Source organism: Molossus molossus, unplaced genomic scaffold (genome assembly GCF_014108415.1).
Source record: "Molossus molossus isolate mMolMol1 unplaced genomic scaffold, mMolMol1.p scaffold_m16_p_5, whole genome shotgun sequence".
Taxonomy (NCBI): Eukaryota; Metazoa; Chordata; class Mammalia; order Chiroptera; family Molossidae; genus Molossus; species Molossus molossus.
Window position 1 is genome coordinate 103879166 of NW_023425388.1, and position 18877 is coordinate 103898042.

General features: G+C 35.6%; 1 protein-coding gene across 1 annotated transcript in view; it reads left to right on the top strand.

The window, feature by feature from the left end:
- The window catches only part of ROBO1 (roundabout guidance receptor 1), a 539216-nt gene that overhangs the window by 194867 nt on the left and 325472 nt on the right, over window positions 1-18877 (top strand). The window lies entirely within an intron of this gene.

Below are 18877 nucleotides of genomic sequence, written 5' to 3' on the forward strand. Positions count from 1 at the left end.
GGATATTTTTCATTTGTCTTCATTAGGAGAAATACTTTCAACTGGTATTGTAAGGTATGGTTTAAAACTGTTTCTAATTCTTGGAAATCTGTTATACTTTTGGTAAGCTATAATCCAGAGATGTGTATGTATATGCCTCATATTTTATTGTCTTGGCTACCGGAGGTCATGTGATCAGTTTAGTTTCTTTATACGAATACCTGAAATTACCACAAGAGGGATTTATTGACTAATGATTAAATTATTTCTAGAGTCTAGATTTATATTATATTTGGATGAGAATTGGGCTTCTCTTATTTTCAATAAACATTTAAGAGGTAGCCAGAAAGTTTTATTCCTTTGAAAGAATCCCACTGTGTATATGCATACATGGCAGAAATTGAGAATTTACAGAGATTGGAGAGACATGGAATTTAGATCTAATTTATGTTAAGTTTATATATAACTATATATAAAACTCTATGCGTAAGTATATATATATTTAAATGATTGATATTTTGTTATAATTTGTGTTCAAAATTTTATTTATATAATCAGTTTTTATAATCTCTCACGTTGTCTCCAGCAAACTAGGAATTAAATATATAGAATCAGATACTTATAAATTTATAGACATAGAAAGGAATTTAGAGACAGATTATTAAAACTCAACCATAGTATTAATGTGGAATTTGCCCCTGAAAATTTGGATGGTTTGATCATACTAACATAGTGCTTAAATTGATACAGAATGCCAGAGATGTCAGATATGAACATAAAAATCTAGAGAGAAAAAAAAATTAATCATTTAAGACTATATGAGAACTAGCCATTCACATTTTTAAAACCATTTACTTGAAACCCAGGTTTATGATTCTCTATTCATAGTCAGTTGGTAATGAAATTGTACTTTCTCGCATTGCCTTGATTCTTAGTTCAGTTCACAGAACTAAATCAGTGAGATGTATAAAATCTATAATCACAATAGAAAGCTTTCTTTTTGTTTGTTTATTTTAATCTAACTTTAAGTTTAGAGCAAGTAAAAGATGTTTAAAGGTGCAACTTACTTATAAAAGGACATACACTATATTTTGATAAAGTCATCTTTCAAAATTATGATGAGCACCTTTCTAACTCTTGACAGATTTATATTTAAGATTAATTATTTCCTGTAGAGATACATTTAAGCTAACACTTGGAAAAAAATTTAAAGAATCAAGAAAGATGATGTAGATAACCTAGGCCAACTCCTCTATTTGGAAGGTAAGAAACTGAATATCAGGAGAGAAAAACTGGGATTATTTATTCTCTAGATTTATAATTCCTTATAAATGAAGTGTGTCCCAACAGAAATATCCAAGGTCATCTTGTGTTTCTGTGCTATTTCCTACTCTACTTATATCCTTACTGTTGTCAGAATTAGAAAAAAAAAAGGTTATAGACTTTAATAGAAGTTCTAAGTGCTCACCCTGTAGATCTTCCTTTTAAAACACCTCTAGTTTTACCTTAGATGATCAAGATAGCCTAATGCACTGGGATTTAGAGAGCTGTCTTTTTTAATCCAGCTTTTGTGTCAATATTTTAAAAAACACTATAAGTTTCCAGTTAAGTTCTCTTGCTAAGCTAGACATTCCATTACCTTGGGGGTTCATTATGGAAAAAGCTCTTCCAGTCTTAGTCATCAAATACACCATCATGGACTTGAAAGCAGATAAAAGATCGTTATGTTTCTTTAACAAGTAAAATATTTGAATACTTAGTTTCTTAATACTGCATAATTTACAAATTTTAGTGTGATATAACTTATTATGCCTCCAAAATGTTTTCAAACTCCAGAGAAAAAAAATCATAATTTACTGAATACAATTTAATAAAAGAGCTTTTAAAAATACTTTAAGATCATAATCAGAAATAATTCATATATGTGAAAAGGGAGAAATGTATAGATATTGTATATTTATCAAATGTAGTTTGATATTAATAAGGATAGTTTGATAATAAGAATCCTTACTAATGATAATAATAATTTAAATCCTTGAAAAAAGTTTGAAGTGTTTGCTTCCAATAACTTTTATACTGATATAATTGTAATAATTAAAAGCATGTTTTTTGGATACATTGTATTATTTGGACACAATTATATGGAAAAAATAAGTACTTTGCAAATAAAATGCGTTTTGTGTGTTTAAAAAAATTGGAAACTATTATTTAGGAAATTTATGCTTTAGCACAATACAAAAAATATGTAGTAATTACATTCACGTGTATTTCAGTTATTTATTTTAAGCAGTGGTTGCTGTTCGTTTACCACTTTTAACTGTTAGTGTCCTCAATCAAAACATTTGTATGTTACATTAATAACCAAAGTGGGGGCAGAGAAACATGGGTCATACATGGGTCAAACATGGGTGGTTAAATCTATAAAGGAGTGTTAAGAGTTTAGGTTTATTTTGTTCTGGAAAGTATTACTCCTTTTTTTTTTTTTTTTGTAATTTCCTCAGGTTAGGTATCAGAAGTTCAATGAGAACTATTCTTATTTTTCCCAAAGGCTCAGACAACAGGAAGGCAAAGATTGCATCAGATTTCTTAGTGAAGCTGTAGCCCAAAATAATAGCGTTAACAAAAGTGTCTTGAGGCAACACAGGTTTTACAGCACAGTTGTAGGTAATTCTTCTAAAAACATGTATCTGTGTTTTACTTGCCTTTAAACCAAGTTTTACAGCTGTAACAACAGCTGGGTTTCTTGGTTCCCAACAATTGCCAATCTCTCAAACACTGAAAAAAAATGATATGGAATGTCATTTAATATCTTTATTTCTGTATAGAAATTATAATATTCTTATATACTGTATTATTAATATGTACTTAAATTTAAATAATGCAACAAAAGAATAATATTTATTGGTTATTATTAGGATTTTTTATTTTTGTTTGAATCCCAATTATAACTAGGTTAGACACAGTGGATAAGGCACTGGCCAGTGTTTTGGGACTGATCCTTGCCAGGTGGTAGAAGCTGTAGTCCTTGTTATTAAAAACCCAATTTTGATGTAGTTAAACTTATTCACCCAGTTATAAAGTCTAAAAATTAGAATGCTAACAAATATATAGTAGACCTTATACTTAAAGTTTCTACCTTGAATTTTTATTTTTAGAAGTATATACCTGCAGAGGAAAATAATTTCTATTCACAGGTCCATTTTAAAAATATATTTTCTATTTATTATTTCTTTTTGCAAGCCAAGACAAATATATCTTGGTGGAGACATTAAATTGGAACATTTAGAAGATATTGCTGTTTCTATGTATTTATGGAAATTCACTTTTTAATTCGGTTTCAAACCCAGCTTTTACCATGGTCTTTTTTATTTATTTTTTTAACAAATTAATTTATTTTTGTTACAGATGTTTCTCCTTTTCCCCCCACTGATTCCCCACTCCCCGTCCCTCCCCGCCCTGTCCCCAGCTTTGCTGTCCTGTCCCCAGCCTTGTTGTCCTACCATGGTCTTGCAAATAGTATTTTTGTTTGTTTGTTTTGTATTAGCTCTATTTGAGAGTCTGCTAAATGTTTAGGAAAATATGGATTTATTCTTCTAGCCAACATAGCAGATTATAAAATTTAGAACTCTGTTTTATGCCAGCCACTGTTCTTTGACACAACTTATATTTAATAAGTAATTTGATCTTGGGTAATTGCATTGAATTTTAAGGAAAATTAATTTGAACCTTGACCCTCATGCTTTCCATTGTAGAATAGGATTCTCTACGTCATCTGCTAAGCACTGCACAGTCAGCATCTGGCTGTTTATTTCCTGTCTAAGCTCTTTTCTCCTGAGGAAGAGAAATTTTTTTTAGACTAGGCAGACATCTGCTGGCTGTCCTAGCAGCAAAATCACAGAACTATATTTCTTGAAAAGAAAATTATTTTTTTCCAATTAATCAAAGATTAAGTTATCTCATATTTTATTAACTGGAGTGCTTTTTAAGAGTAATTACTTTAAAGTGCATGTTTGTATTTCGAAATAATATTTTCCTACAATTTTCAATACATTATGATCTTTTGTTGTTAATACTAGATGATACTCCTCAAAATGATTTTGAATTTGAATTATCCATTTTTTCTCATTTGGGTGAAGTGAGAAAGTTAACCATGTATGCTAAGTAGTCATGTGTTTACCTAGGTACAATAGAATATCTTTTCAAAACCTGGACCATGGAATATGGGGGGAAGGATTATTCCTAGAGGTGAGATGGTTCAGATAAGCAGGTGGAAATAGAATATGCCATTATATTATGAAATATTGATTAATTGATTGATTGATTGATTGCATATGTATGCATGTGCGCATACACACACGCTCACCGCATTGTTCCTTGATTTTTTATCTTTGACGAAATTGAACATTTTATAGTATATCTTTAAAATATTCCTTGCTGCTTCTACTTAATTTGTCTCATCTTTTAAAAAAACTTGCCATTTGAAGTGCATTGACCAGATTCTAAATCATTTTAATATATCTTATTTTTGTTTTCATATTTAAAGGAAACATTTTAAAGGCTCATGTAGTTTTATGATTTTTTACAATATCATTTCACTTCCTTGTGTATTTAGTTCTTATATACTTAGTTGCCTATTTAGTTCACGATTAAATGAAATAATGCTTATGAAGTGTGTAGCAAAGTGGCTGGCACATAATTATAAATCAAAATCTAATTGTTGATGCTGTTGTTTTCATTACTTTTATCTCTTTAGTTCCAGTATGGTCAGATACTAGGATTCTATATACAGATGGGATCAGATGCTTCTAACTTCAAAAATGGAGTTAGTTCATTATGAAACTGAAGATGTGTGTGTTAATATGCTAAAATTTAAACAACATGCTCCAGTAATTAAATTTTCTTAAATTAATTTCTGGTTAAGTAAAGCATGTGTTGAATATCTTAAATTCCATCTTGACTTGAAATCAGTGTTATGAGAAATTTACATGTGGATCCTCATTGCTAACACAGGACATGCAAACAGTATTGATTTAAATCATTTTTGTGTAAAGAACAAATTAAAAGTCATTTTTATAACTTTTGAAGTTGGGAAAGCATTCTGTTTTCTAAAAATTTATTTATATATTAATTCACTTGAGTCAAGAATCAATATTGCTAAGTTCCATGATTATTATATTTACTAAAAACTTGAGTTTTCAATATTAATCAGAATATATTCTGTTTTACTGCCTGTTTACTCAGTTTAGGCTGCTATAACAAGAGTAACATAATGATGTAAATAATAAGTCCATCAAACCACTTGTCCCATCCAAATACATGATTTTAATTGTGTTATAAGTCGAGTGTGGACATTATATCTTTAAGTAAATGTGGTGTGGAATAAGCATTTGTTAGAAAAGTAAGAGTAGCGTCCTTTGCACACCCCATTGAGAAAGAAGACAGCTGTCATTTTCTTTTGAAAGCACATAAAGATTTTTTTCTATATTTTTTGTTCTGTCTTACCAAGGAGTATTTAATATGAAAAAAAAAAAAAAAAAAAGGCAAAAACCCATATTCTATAGTCCATGTGAGAGATGGTAGTAATGATGGGCACAAGGAGAAGGTTTGAGTTTCAGTGGATATTTTAGTAGAAAAAGGACGATTTGCTGACCTTTTGAATGTGGGTTGAGAGGAGATGGTGTATCCACGAGTGTACTATTCATTCATGAAAGGTAACAGGATATATTCTATCTTAAAACTACTCTTAGTCAAACAATTAAATTATAGGCTCAAAATGCATGTTCATCCCCAGCTGGTGTGGCTCAGTGGACTGAGCATGGTCCCGTGGACTGAGAGGTCCCGGTTGGATTCCCGGTCAGGGCACATGCCTGGGTTGTGGGCTTGATCCCTAGTAGGGGGCGTGCAGGAGGCAGCTGATTGATGGTTCTCTCTCACTGATGTATTTCTCCCTCCCTCTCTCCCTTCCTTTTTCTCTAAAACATAAATAAATAAATAAATAAATAAATAAATAAATAAATACAGTTTTTAAAAAAAGAAAGGAAATCAACAGCCTATTTTTTTTTTAAAATCAATAGACCCCTAAATATCTTGGAAATGTTTCTATCTCTCCCTACCTCTCTTTCTAAAAAATCAATAAAAAACATATTTAAAAAAAAAATATGTGTTTAGTTGACTTCTTTTTTTTTTTAATCCTCCCCCGAGGATATGTTTTTATTGATTTTAAAATTTTAGAGAGAGAGGAAGGGGGGGGTGGGGAGAGAGAGAGAGAGAGAGAGAGAGAGAGAGAGAGACATCGGTCAGTTGCCTCTCCTATGTGTCCCGACTGGGAATTGAACTGGAAATGTAGGTATATGCCCTGACAGGGAATCGAACTTGCACCCTTTTGGTGTATGGTACAAGACCGCAACCATCTGAGCCACCTGGCCAGGGCTTTAATTGACTTCTTTTTTTTTTTTTTTTTTATCCTCACTCGAGGACATTTTTCCATTTTTTTGTTCAGATAGAACAGGAGGGAGAGAGGAAGAGAGAGAGAGAGAAACATCGCTGTGAAGGGACACATCGAGTGGCTGCCACCCGCACGACCAACCAGGGCCGGGGACAAACTGCAACCGAGGTACATGCCCTTAGCGGGAACCGAACCCGGGTTTCTCTGGACCGCAGGCCGACGCTCCAACCGCTGAGCCAAACGGGCCAGGGCTTAATTGACTTCTTGACTAGCCAAACTTTTATTGTCTTTCCTTCATTTTACATAATTTATATATTAACCTTTAGCAAATTTGTGAAAGATCTTAAAGCTAGGGACACATTATACACTTTCTTTTCTTTGCTCCCAATCACAGGTTAAGGAAAATGATTAATAAGTTTGCAGAGATTATTTTAAATAACTTTGAAAATTTTAATTTTATTTCTGATTATAGAACTACTATGTATTCACTATAAAATACTTTTGAAATACATACTTGCTTTTGTGATCTCATTACCCAGAATTAACTGCTGTCGAAATTTTGGTGGATATCCTTCTAGATATCTTGACATTTCTATGTGCTCTCTAGGGAAAACCATTTTATTATTCTACTTTTTCTTAGAGGGACCAAAAAAAGGCATCTGATGTGTTGGAACACAGCTATGGCATAAAGACTAAATGGAAAAGTGTGCTCTCTAGATTAGATGTCATAAAAGAGTTTCCGTCTGCTGCCTGTTACTAGATACACCTTCCTGGACCACATTTCATCCAATAATCTTGGGGTTATAGGTTATATATTCCATTACCAGTCTCATGAGCCACTCAGAAAGTAGATGGTGTTTATACATGTTAAAAAGTACTAAGATGATTATTTCAACAATCATTGATGGTTAGATATAAAGTCCTTTGAGGCTTCCAGAGAAATCAATTCAGTATTTAGTTATTTATGTGAAATTCTTGGCAGTGTCTCCTCATATCAACAGTACTATCTTTAAAAAATAATAAAACAACAAGGTGGATCTGGTTATCTCTCAAATCTTATCATCATATCACTGTTCCTTTTACTCCTTCTAATGTACTTATGACTAAAAGCTAGAAGCCTTTCCGACATACCCAGAGTAACTTGAGAGTCATTTGTATTTATTTTAAAATGTTCGCTTCAGTGATGTTTATTTAATAAAACATACCTAAAACTTCTTACTAGAATTAATTTTAATTAATACAGTATAAATTAACTTAAGCTGTCATTAATGATCAATTTCAACTTTTTACTTTATTTTAAAAAATTGTTTCTTTATTGATTTTAGAGAGAGGAAGGGAGAGGGAGAGAGAGAGAGAAACATCAATGAGAGAGAACATTGACTAGCCACGTCCTGCATGCCCCCACTGGAGATCGGGCCCACAACATGGGCATGTGCCCTGACTGGGAATCGAACCAATGACCTCCTGGTACATGGGTCGATGCTCAGCTAGTGAGCCACACTGGCTGTGCTCAACATTTTTTGTGTCAAGTTAGAAGAAAGTGCTATTGAATATTTTGAGGCACAAGTGTTTTTCTGTCTCTGTTACACAATGTGGGCATTAAAAATGTTTTTAAAATGCCAGAAATTAAATACAATGATGAAGAATACCAGGATAGAATTTATCCAAAAATTTTGGTGGTTTTTCCTAAAGAACTCTTTCTAGGATTCTGCTTAGTTTAGGCTACTCAGTGGTATAAAAAAGAAATAGTTTCTGCCTTCATGGAACTTAAAGTATGGAGGGGAGAGGAGTGATGATAGAACATAAGCAACTCACATGCAGTGACTTTACACTTAAAATTTGTGACAAATGCCAGGAAGGATTGGGGTCGATTTCAGAGCTGAAATACGTGTGGATGTTACCAAGGTGCATCTAAAAGGCCATGAGAAAATAATAGACTTGGGCATATTTGAGGAAATGAACAATGGTTAAAATGAGTAAGGAAAACAGCTAAAGATATAATCAGGGCCTAGATCATTCAGGGGCTTATCACGAGGTCAGTGATGCTGGGCTGCACGCTGAGTGCAGAGAGGACCGCAGCTGGTTCAGGCATTGGTGGAGGTGGCTCGATCTGGTTTACATTTTAAAATGTCACTTGTGTGACCCTGGATTACTTCATGTGCAGAGACAGAGTTGCAGAAAGATTAGGGAAAACTCATTAGGAAGCTATGGCAGTATTCCAGGTAGGACATGGTGCTAGTGTGAAGCAATTGATAGTCAAGGTTAAGAAGAGAAAAGCGAGGATTAGATGTGGAGATTGACTTCATTTTGGAGGGTGAGATGGTAGAAGCTGAGATTTTGCAAGAGATGCAGTGATTGATGATGGCAACATCAAGGTCGAGTCGTGACCATACAAGTGGAATTGAGAATCTGTATTAAATTATTTTAGTTTTGAATGACTGACAGAAGTTCAGAATATTCCGGCCATCACGGTCCCAAGACATTGCACTTGCCTCTGTTCCTTCAGCATGGAATGTGCTTCTCTTCCTATCCCACTGGTCAGTCCCTCACAGTTAGCTCAAAGGTCACCTTGGCAACCATTCTGTGACCCACATGCCTGGCACCAGTGCTGGCACATTGTACGTGAAATGACCGGATGTGACTTGGCAGTCGTATTCCATGTGTGATGAACATCATAATGCCACTTCAAGGAACAGCCTGACTACCCGTCCACTCATTTCCCATGCAGCCACCTGTAAAATCAAGTTCACGTGATCTCTCACGCTCATTAGTACTTAGAATGCAGTTGTCCGGTAAGTATTTCCCTAGGAGTTTTTATTTGTTTGTTTGCCAAGGTTTGGGGATATTTAAATATCTCTTCTAAGGATAACCTTATTCAGGAAATTTAGCTTACTGGTGGTACAAAAATGTAAGTGAGTTCCTTTTAGGTTCTGATACATGTAGAATTAGCTTTATAAGTGTAGTGCCCATCCCCCAACCAGTGACACTGACCTATGTTTATCCCCTAATAGGAAAAGTAAGATTTTAAACTCCCTCACTGACAAGGAAATAATTAGTAGTGACAGTACCTTAAGTGGTTTTCCAACCTTCCCTGGAGAAATTTTACATATGCAAAACAGGACCTAATCATCTTTATTTTCTCTTTCTAGTTTGGGGAAAAATTACAAAGTAAATATTAAGTAAAGCAGAATTATTTGCATTCTTGTACTTTGCCAGTAATTTAAAGCTGTTGTCAGTCAGTGGATGTATATTTAATGAAGTAAATTTGATGAGAAATAATGGGAAATAACAACATGTAATATTTTCAATTTCTCATTACAGTCATAGCTTTGGTTTGTGGTTTATGAAATAAAATTCTTCACAAAGTCTTAGTTAAAATAAGGTATAAAAGCTGGAAACCTAGATGCTACAATAACTAGACAAGGTAGGGACAGCAAGAGAAGAGACCCATGCGCACGGTGATGTGTCCAGTGCGTGGGGAGACAGGCTCCGGTGTGGGAAGAATTGCATCTACACAGGCAGCAAATGGAGGCTTCTACTCAAAACACAGACCATGGGCCAGCTCACCGGAGTCACCAGGAAGCAAATTAGAGCTGCTAAATGTTGAGCTCCACTCCAGACCCACTGAATCAGAGCCTGTGTTTTAACAATGTTCCAGGGCGACTCATATACCAAGTCAAGCTTGAGAAGCACAGGTGCACAGTGTTCTGATCTGGTGGCCGTAGTCCCGCTCACTCCTTAGAGCCACACACACACCTTTTGGGAATGTGAGCCAAATGTGGTGGTTGTTTTGTTGTTTTTAAAAGACAGCCAGGTAAAACATGATTTTAGGTGAATTATCCTGGGTTTCTGAAACAGGGAGGAGTGGGGGCAGAGGAGAGTGGGGAGGGAAAGAAGCTGGTAGAGACTAGAAGTCAGGGGCAGGAATGGAGAGAGAAGGGAACCCACTGAACAAAAGCACAGGAGGGACACAGGGAGACAGACACATCCTGAGTAACAGAGAGAAACCAGGTGGAGGGGAGGGGAGGGAGAGAGGAAAGAGATTGTGTGTGTGTGTGTGTGTGTGTGTGTACTGGTATGGTGGGGATTAACATTCAAAGAGTAGAGAAATATGTTTACGGTGCTGGAGAAGGAAAGAGAGAACGTTTCCTGTAGGGCTGGGGAACATTGGCCAGCGGGCCTTATAAGGCTCTCAAAATCAATACCAGCTAACATCACACCCTCACCAAATTAGCCTGACCAAATATATAGCAGGCTAATTTTAAGTTGATAATTTCGTATGGCCCTTGAATGGTGTTATAACTATCCAAATGGCCCTTAATAGAAATAAGGTTTCCCACCTCTGTGGGAGGATACCAAACCTTTATTAATATCCATACCATGGTTTATCAAGGAATCATGTAAACATCTTAGGTGGTTTTAAATAAATTCATGGAAGGCTGTATTTACTTAACACAATCCAAAAGTAAAATGCTAAATTCTTTTACTTGACATTTTCTATCATGGAAATGATGGAAAAACTAGGTTTTATTACTAGAAATACAACAGTGCAGGAAGGGTCATTTGGAAGTCATTTCCTCTGTTCCTCTGACTTCTACTTTAAATTACCTGAATATTATTTGTTGCATTAAAAGAGTTTCAGAGCAAAGGATTATCCAGACTCCATCATCAGTGTCCTTTATGTGCATCAGCATATGTTATCACAGAGTTACAACTTTATTTACTTAAATCCTACGCAGCAGTAAAAGCCTTTCATTTTACATGCTATGTGCTAAGAGAAAAGCCGTTGTTTTATACAGCAGCTCATGTTTGAAGATTGTTATTAAGTGGGGCCTAATTTTTAATTAAGTATATCTGATGTCTAATTTGGGTTTCTGAATATAATAAAAGAGTTTCTAATCTCAGTATGTTAGTGTCTGAGGTGGAAATTGTAGCTTTTAGTAGCATCTCAGGTTGTGTCGTATTTAACCTAAGGTTGAATTGGAAGTTTTAATAGCGAGTATGACATTTTACACTTGTCAAGAGAAATAAATGTTCATGACCAAGTTATTTAGTATGCCTGCATGGGGACATTTTAAATCTTATTCAGTAAATGATGGAGTTAAACTTATAATAAAAGCCAGAAAGTTAAAAAGAAAATAGGAAAGGATGTATCTCCCCCCACCCCTAACATTTAGATTCTGTCTCAATCTCTCCATCTCCGTCACCATGTATCTCTTTACTGGATAATACTGTACTTTTTCCAGACTGAGCCACATTCAGTTACCTTTGATCAGATTCTTATCTCAGTCAGACACCAGAAAATAGATGACGAGGCTGTGTTTGACATAGAAAGACTTTGAGAACATTTGGATTCTATAACTCAGCACTTGTCAGAGCTAACCCAAGTGACTTTTCTTTGTTCTAAAATGCAAGCGTAGGACAGGTTGCAGCCTTGTCAAATCTTGCTTTAGGGAATTTTTGGAAAATATGATTATAGCGTATTTTCCTTCGGGACCACCGCAGGGCAGAAAGGAGCAGTGAGCGAGAATGCCACAGGAGCGGAGAAATGTTTGCACGGCCGGGGCACTGAGGACACGCGCCCCTTCCGCTGCCCTGGCTGCGCTCACCTGCCTCGTCACCAGACCCGAGCACTGGGGGGACCTCAGCTCTGCGGTCACACTGTAAGTGGGCAGGCAGTAAAGTCAATTCCTTAACCTTTTCCTTCCTCTCTCCTCTCTAAAAAGTAATTATCACTTCCGCTGGCCAGTTTGGCTCAGCGGTTGGGGTTGGCCTGCGGATCAGAGAGTCCTGGGTTCGGTTCCCGCTAGGGGCACAAACCAAAAATAAATAAAAAGTAATTATCACTTAGGTCTCCCTATATTCGCTCATGAAATGTTTTTCTCTCTTTCTGGAATGTGTTGCTTATGATTCTTTAAGCATCCCTCAAAATTTTAATCATCAATCCCAGGTGAATAACAATACATTTTTTATGACCTACCCCGAGAAGAGTTTGTGTTGTTTTAATATGATGGGTTCTCTTCAACCTGTGCCATGTCTGTAGAGTACATTGTAGAACCAACCTCTTCATAGTTCGTTACAATTAATGCAACCATTAAGTTAAAACAAATTTTGTTCCCAACAAACTCAGTAATTTTTCATTTAGCGTAGCTCTATGGCTTTGGTGAATTACCCTCTCTATGCTTCACTTTCCTGACCTGTGAAATGGGGATGTTAATTCTATTTACCTGATAGCGATTTGGAGAGGAGTAGATCATTGATAAGTACAGAGTGCTCAGAACTGTGCCTGCACCATGAAGCGCCGTATAGATGGTGGCTGTGGTACCATATGCCGTCTGCTGTGCTGGACATATTATTAGGTTTGCGCCTTCAATTTATATGGTTCCAAAGAATGTGTCTCTTCACTTCTAGAGGTGAAGGCTGGCAAACTAATGCCATATACGGTTACGTTTAGAATGAGCTTTCTGTTCCCAGCTTCTCATATACAGCTGGATTGAAAATCCACATAAATATTTGTGAAATGATAGGTATTCCTCACATATCAGTACATGGCATGTCTTTTGTGATAAAATATTTTTAAGGATTTATAAAGCTATTGTTATTGGCATGGTTAGCATTCAAATATGTCATTGTGAACTTTTAAAAAACATGTTACAGTGAATTGGTTCTATGAGATGTTGAAAATAATTTGGAAGTACATCTGTACACAAACTTTGTGTTTAAATATCTTTTTTTAGTAAGACTTCAGAGCTTTTAAAATAATGAATAATATGAAACATGAGTAGGGGATCTAAATTATTGTGATTCCCAATTATATAAATTGCCAAAACTTTTTTAAAAAATTTGTTTTCTCAGAAAACACTGGGTAAACATTAATATTTTGTATCAGCAGGTGGACATACAATTTCAAACATGTCTGCATCATTTAGGTGTGTGGTTATCTTCATGGTTCCTTTGCTTTAAGAACATATGAGTAAGAACATAATATACTCTTTTATTTCTGTTTTTTCTTCCAGGGAAGTTTTATTCTTTTACATCAGTATGTCAAAGGCTAAAACAGGATTCAGTTGAATCCATTCAAGGTTCTAAACACAGGCAATTAAAATACGGTGCTTTACTCAACCGTGCAAAGAGGTGCTTAGCATGCTGTGTAGCTTTACCCTTCTCTCTTGAATATCCCTTTAGTCTTAATAACCTTGATCTTAGCTTTCTAAACGTTGCTTTCTATAACGGATATAATTTGCCTCTTGCAAGTATGTGACAGAGTTGACTGTCTTTGTGAAATAGTCTCTTGCTCAGAATTTCACGGCACCCAGCTAGACCAGCATTGCATCCTCTTGCATGTAACCAAAGTCAGTTTTAACCAAATATGTAGGTTTAAATTTGATTCTGGATGAAAGCGATACAACAAAAGTATGGGGGCTCCCAGAAACCATCAGGAATCCAGCTCTATTGTTTTCTACCCTGCCGTCCATAATGGTCACCTCCCAGTGGTTGCAAGGTGACTGCTGCACCTCTCCGTTTCTCCTTTCTGTGCTGTACTAGAAGGAAGAGTATAGACAATCAGCAGCCTAGCCCGGCTAGTGTGGCTCAATAGATTGAGTGTCGTCCCATGGACTGAGAGGTGGAGATTCGATTCCTGGTCAGGGCACATGCCCTGGTTGTGGGCTTGATCCCCAGTAGGGGGCGTGTAGGAGTCGGCTGATGGATGGTTCTCTCTTGATGTTTCTCTCTCTCTCTTCCTTCCTTTCTCTCTAAAAAATGAATGAATAGATAAAAACATTAAAAGAAGAAAATCAACAGCCTATTTTTTTTTTTTTTTTTAAACCAGGGAACCTATAAATATCCTGGAAATCCCACCCAGTATAATTCTATTACAACTCATTGGCTGGAACCATGTTACATGGCCCCTCTTTGTTTCAAATGTGCTTGTAGAGATGTATTTTTAACTGGTTCATTTCTTCTCCAAACAAAAATTTTGTTGAAAAGAAGAACAGAGAATGGGTATTTCATAGGCAAGTAGCAAGGTCTACCACATATATGCTGTTGATTTTCTTTCTATTTTTCTGGCTGAGTCTTTCTTGACCTATCGCTGAAATGTTCCTTTTGCTCTGTGGCCTGCCCACCTCTCTGTATACAGTTACCAGTGTTGTCCTGATTTGTCCCTGTTCCCTTATCTCTAGCCTAGACCTGTACACCAGCTCCATTTGTGAGACCTCCAGCTCAAATGTCCACAATGAGGCTAATCTTCTTTTCCATCCCTGCCTTTCCTCTATTATTTCCTAACGAGGAAAATGATACCACCATCCATCTAGCCCTGCAGACCAGAAATCTGAGATCGATCCTTTGCTCCTCTCTTTTCATCTCTCCACATCAGATGATCGTTAGGTTTTGTGATGGTTTTTCCTGAGCTTTAGAATTTTCCACTTACCTCCCTCTGCCTTGCTTTTCTTCTCATTCGTTTCACCATCATTTCTCACCTAGATAACCGTCATATTTCTTTACAGGCTTGCATGTGATCTGTCGCTCTTGATTGCTCATTCAGAGCTTCTCAGTGCTCCTGAACTCTAAACTCTTTAAAACGACTTGTAAGAATCTGTGCGAGTCTGGCATTTGGGCCTAGAACTCCTCCCTCTATACCCCATCCAAGCGAGCTGGAGGACTCTTTAAGTATTAACTTCAGAGCTCACCAGGGCCTTCTCTTCCTCCAAGCCTCTTTTGCTGTGTATTTCACTTTTCCCCCATCACAAGTCAAGATTAACCTGGCCCACACTACCCTGTGTTCATCAGTAGTATGTAATTAGTTTACTTGCCTGTATTTCCCATTTAATTCTAAACACTAGCACAAGCCACAGAAGTGTTATTACCAAATCTCTGTCAGTACAAGTGATCCCCTCCAACCAACATCAATGCAAATAAAAGTGTTTTTTCTTTATATTAGAAGATGCTATTGCATAATTTGGCATTTTATTTCTCTAGTTGAAATGAGAGACTACACAAAATATCCATACTTTTCTGCCTGGTCTGCTTTATGCTTCATTTATTTTCCTTTTAGGAATAAATAATTTTTCTCTGTAAGCAGCTCTAATGAGAAGTGAAGTCTATGCACATCTCAGATTATCCTTCTGAAGAGAGCTTCAAGGACAATATTAATTTATTTAACACCACATTCTGATCAGTAACTCAGATTATAAAATTTAATATACCTTAAATACAATTAAATTAAGTTTTAGAATTTACACTAAAAATAAATACTGTGCATAGATAGTCAAAAGTAAATATGTATGGATATGCATCAATAGAAATAAGTATCATTTCTCCCCCCTATGTTGTTAGATAAACTAAGTGGAATGCACTTTTCATTAACAATTATACTTAAATATATAGTGAAAATTATATCCCAGTGTTTGTTTTAATAATCTAATGTACATTGCTTGAGCTCAGTTCATATTTTTCTCCTATAATGTTAAACTTAAAAATTAATAGAATATAAAAATTTGCTATAAAATTTTAATATGAATATTTTAAAATATAAATATTTCAATATAAGAATAGAATAAAAATTTAAATATGTAAAATATTAAGTATTTGAATATATTAGAACTTTTTTTTTTCTGCTTTTGCTTGAAGAAAGACATAAAATTGAGCCACTAGAGGGACATAGTCCTTGACATTGGTAAATACTTCTTTTGATTGATCAGCTGTGCTAATGATAACCCTTCCATAAGCTACAAGTGAGTGCCTCCCCCACACACATAAGTTTTGGAAATATTTTTTTATGTGCTGTATGGAATCAGTTATAGTTCCAAAAGGCTTTTCAATGTTTTAAAGAATGTTAGGTTCATATTTTCTCTAGATTTTTAAAAATAGGGTTAAACCATGATTTATTTATGAAATATTGGATAGGGAAAATATAAATAAGGGACATCTCCTTCCTCTACCTTACCATGAAATGCTACAATTACTATGATAATTAGCTCAAAAGTATAATGGAATTTTTTATTATAAATAATTTATACTTCAGTTTGCCTTCATCCTTTAAATTGACAATGCACGAAATTGATTTGGTATAAGTGTACCTTTGATTAATATTTAATTTGAAATTATACATTCAAATTTAGATGTAACTGTGTTACATTTTAGGATGCTAGTGTATATAAAAAAACTTGAGTATACATGTATTTCTAATCATTCATTGTTTTATTATTCAAAAGTACCATTTCTTCATATCCATAAAATACTATTTTATAATGTATGTATATGTTTGCATATGTGTATGTATATATACATATAATTTTTTTTTATCCTCACCCAAAGGCATTTTTGCATTTATCTTCAGATAGAGGGGGAGGGAAAGAGGGAGGAAGAGAGAGAGAGAGAAACATTGACGTGAGAGAGACACATCAAGTGGTTGCCACCCACACGACCCCAACAAGGGCCAGGGACAAACTGCAACCGAGGTATGTGCCCTTAGGGGGAGCCAAACCCGGGACTCTTAGTCCATGGGCCAACACTCTAACCTCTGAGCCAAACCAGCCAGGGCCATATAATTTCTTTCTTTGGCTCACTTTTAGAATTGTTTAGAATTGGTTAGGTGGGTATTTCAAATAATATTCAAATACCCACCTACCCTTAAGGTGTTCGGGTAATATATGTGTAATGTTACATATAGAACATGTAACTTGCCTGGCCGGTGTGACTCAGTGGTTGAGTGTTGACCCATGCACTAAGAGGTCGCTGGTTCCATTCCTGGTCAGAGCACATGCCCAGGTAGTGGGCCAGGTCCCCAGTGCAGGGCATGTAGGAGGCAACCAATCGATGTTCTCTCTCATCCTCGTTTTTATCTCTTTCCATCTTCCTTCCTGTCTCTCTAAAATCAATAAAGAAAAAAAATTTTAAAAAAAGAACATGTAACCTTATTTTTTTAAATTAAATTTATTGGGGTGACATTAATAGAATAATGTAGGTTGCATGTAACTGTCTTAAATGAAATATTTGCCAATTTGCAAACATATGTAATTAATTCCACAGATTAAGTTCCTACTTCAAGGGACTATTTCCATCTCTTCATTCAGATGTCTCACGAACTTGGGCAGTTAGTTCATGATGAAAGCTGTTGAGCTATTAATGTTCATGCAGGTGAAGGGGCAAAAGACCTAGAGATGAGTGGGAGAGAGGAGTAACTAACAACTTCTCCAACAAGCGGGTACTGTCTTCTTCCCAATCCCTTCATCTTTTATCACCTAATAGGCTTTAGATTTTATACAAAAGGAGGAGGCTACTTTAGAGTTATACACATCTCTCAAAGCTTGTTCTCCAGTTCCGCCTACTTATCTGGAATCTGTCCAATGGTAAACTACTATTCTGTATACAGCCTCTGGGCGGGGGTGGGAGGGTGGGATCTTAGTCCTTTTCCAACTTGAAAGTAAATGACTTGCAAACAATTAAACCAACCAACCAACAAACAAATAGCAAAACTGGACTGAGATCCTTTGAGTGAGGACACCATTGTTTGGTTGATTTCCCTTCTTGCATTGTCAGCTCCATGAGAACTAGGGCTGTCACTGCTGATTCAGGACAGTGCCTGGAACAGAAGTCTCCAAAATATTCGGTGAATGAATGTTCTGTATACTTGCACTCAGAATTGATTATGAGGCCTTTTCTAATGACCTGTTAATGCCTCTTAACCTCTGTGACTTCATTTTTTTATCTACACTTAGGCATGCTACTTGCTATCTTACATAATTACATAATTGGCAATTACTGGAAAGTAATTTGGAAAGATCAGATATAGGCATCGAACTGATAGGAGGTGGCTATCTTTATTAAGTAATCAATGATATCCTAGTACCTGAGAGTCAGGCAGTGGTTTCTATAAAAATAAATGAGTAAAGAGAGAAGAAAGGAAGAAGGAGAGGGGGAGACCTTTACATTGAATGAGCTGTGTACGATTTTTCTTTTATGCTTTTCTGTGATCTTTTCTTTAAAATTAATAGTGTTTCTGTGAAGATTTGTGTATTTTTGTTAATGTTTTTTTCAGGTTTTCTTTAGCGTGGTGATATGAACTAGCATGTCAAATTGGTGAGTGAGTGTAGGTCATGATCATATGTGGCAAGGATGAAGCCTGCTTCTAGAAGGTACATTCTCCCATGATTTTCCCTGGTATTTCTGCTTGGTGATGTAGGGTTGGAGGAACCATTCCGGAAGAGATTATAGTTATGTCTTTATTTTTGAAGGACACCTGAGCCTTTGTTTCAAATTGTGTTATCACAGCATTTATTCTGTTGACTAGCCTTAACTGCTCTCCATCCCATAGAAACCTAGGTAGTTTTTTATATAATTAATTCATTAGATTACTATAGCTTTTTTTTTTTTTGGTTTTTAATATACACCATATCTTCCCTTTATGTAATAGTTGCTTGTGAAATTCAACTGTTTATGACAGATTTTGTT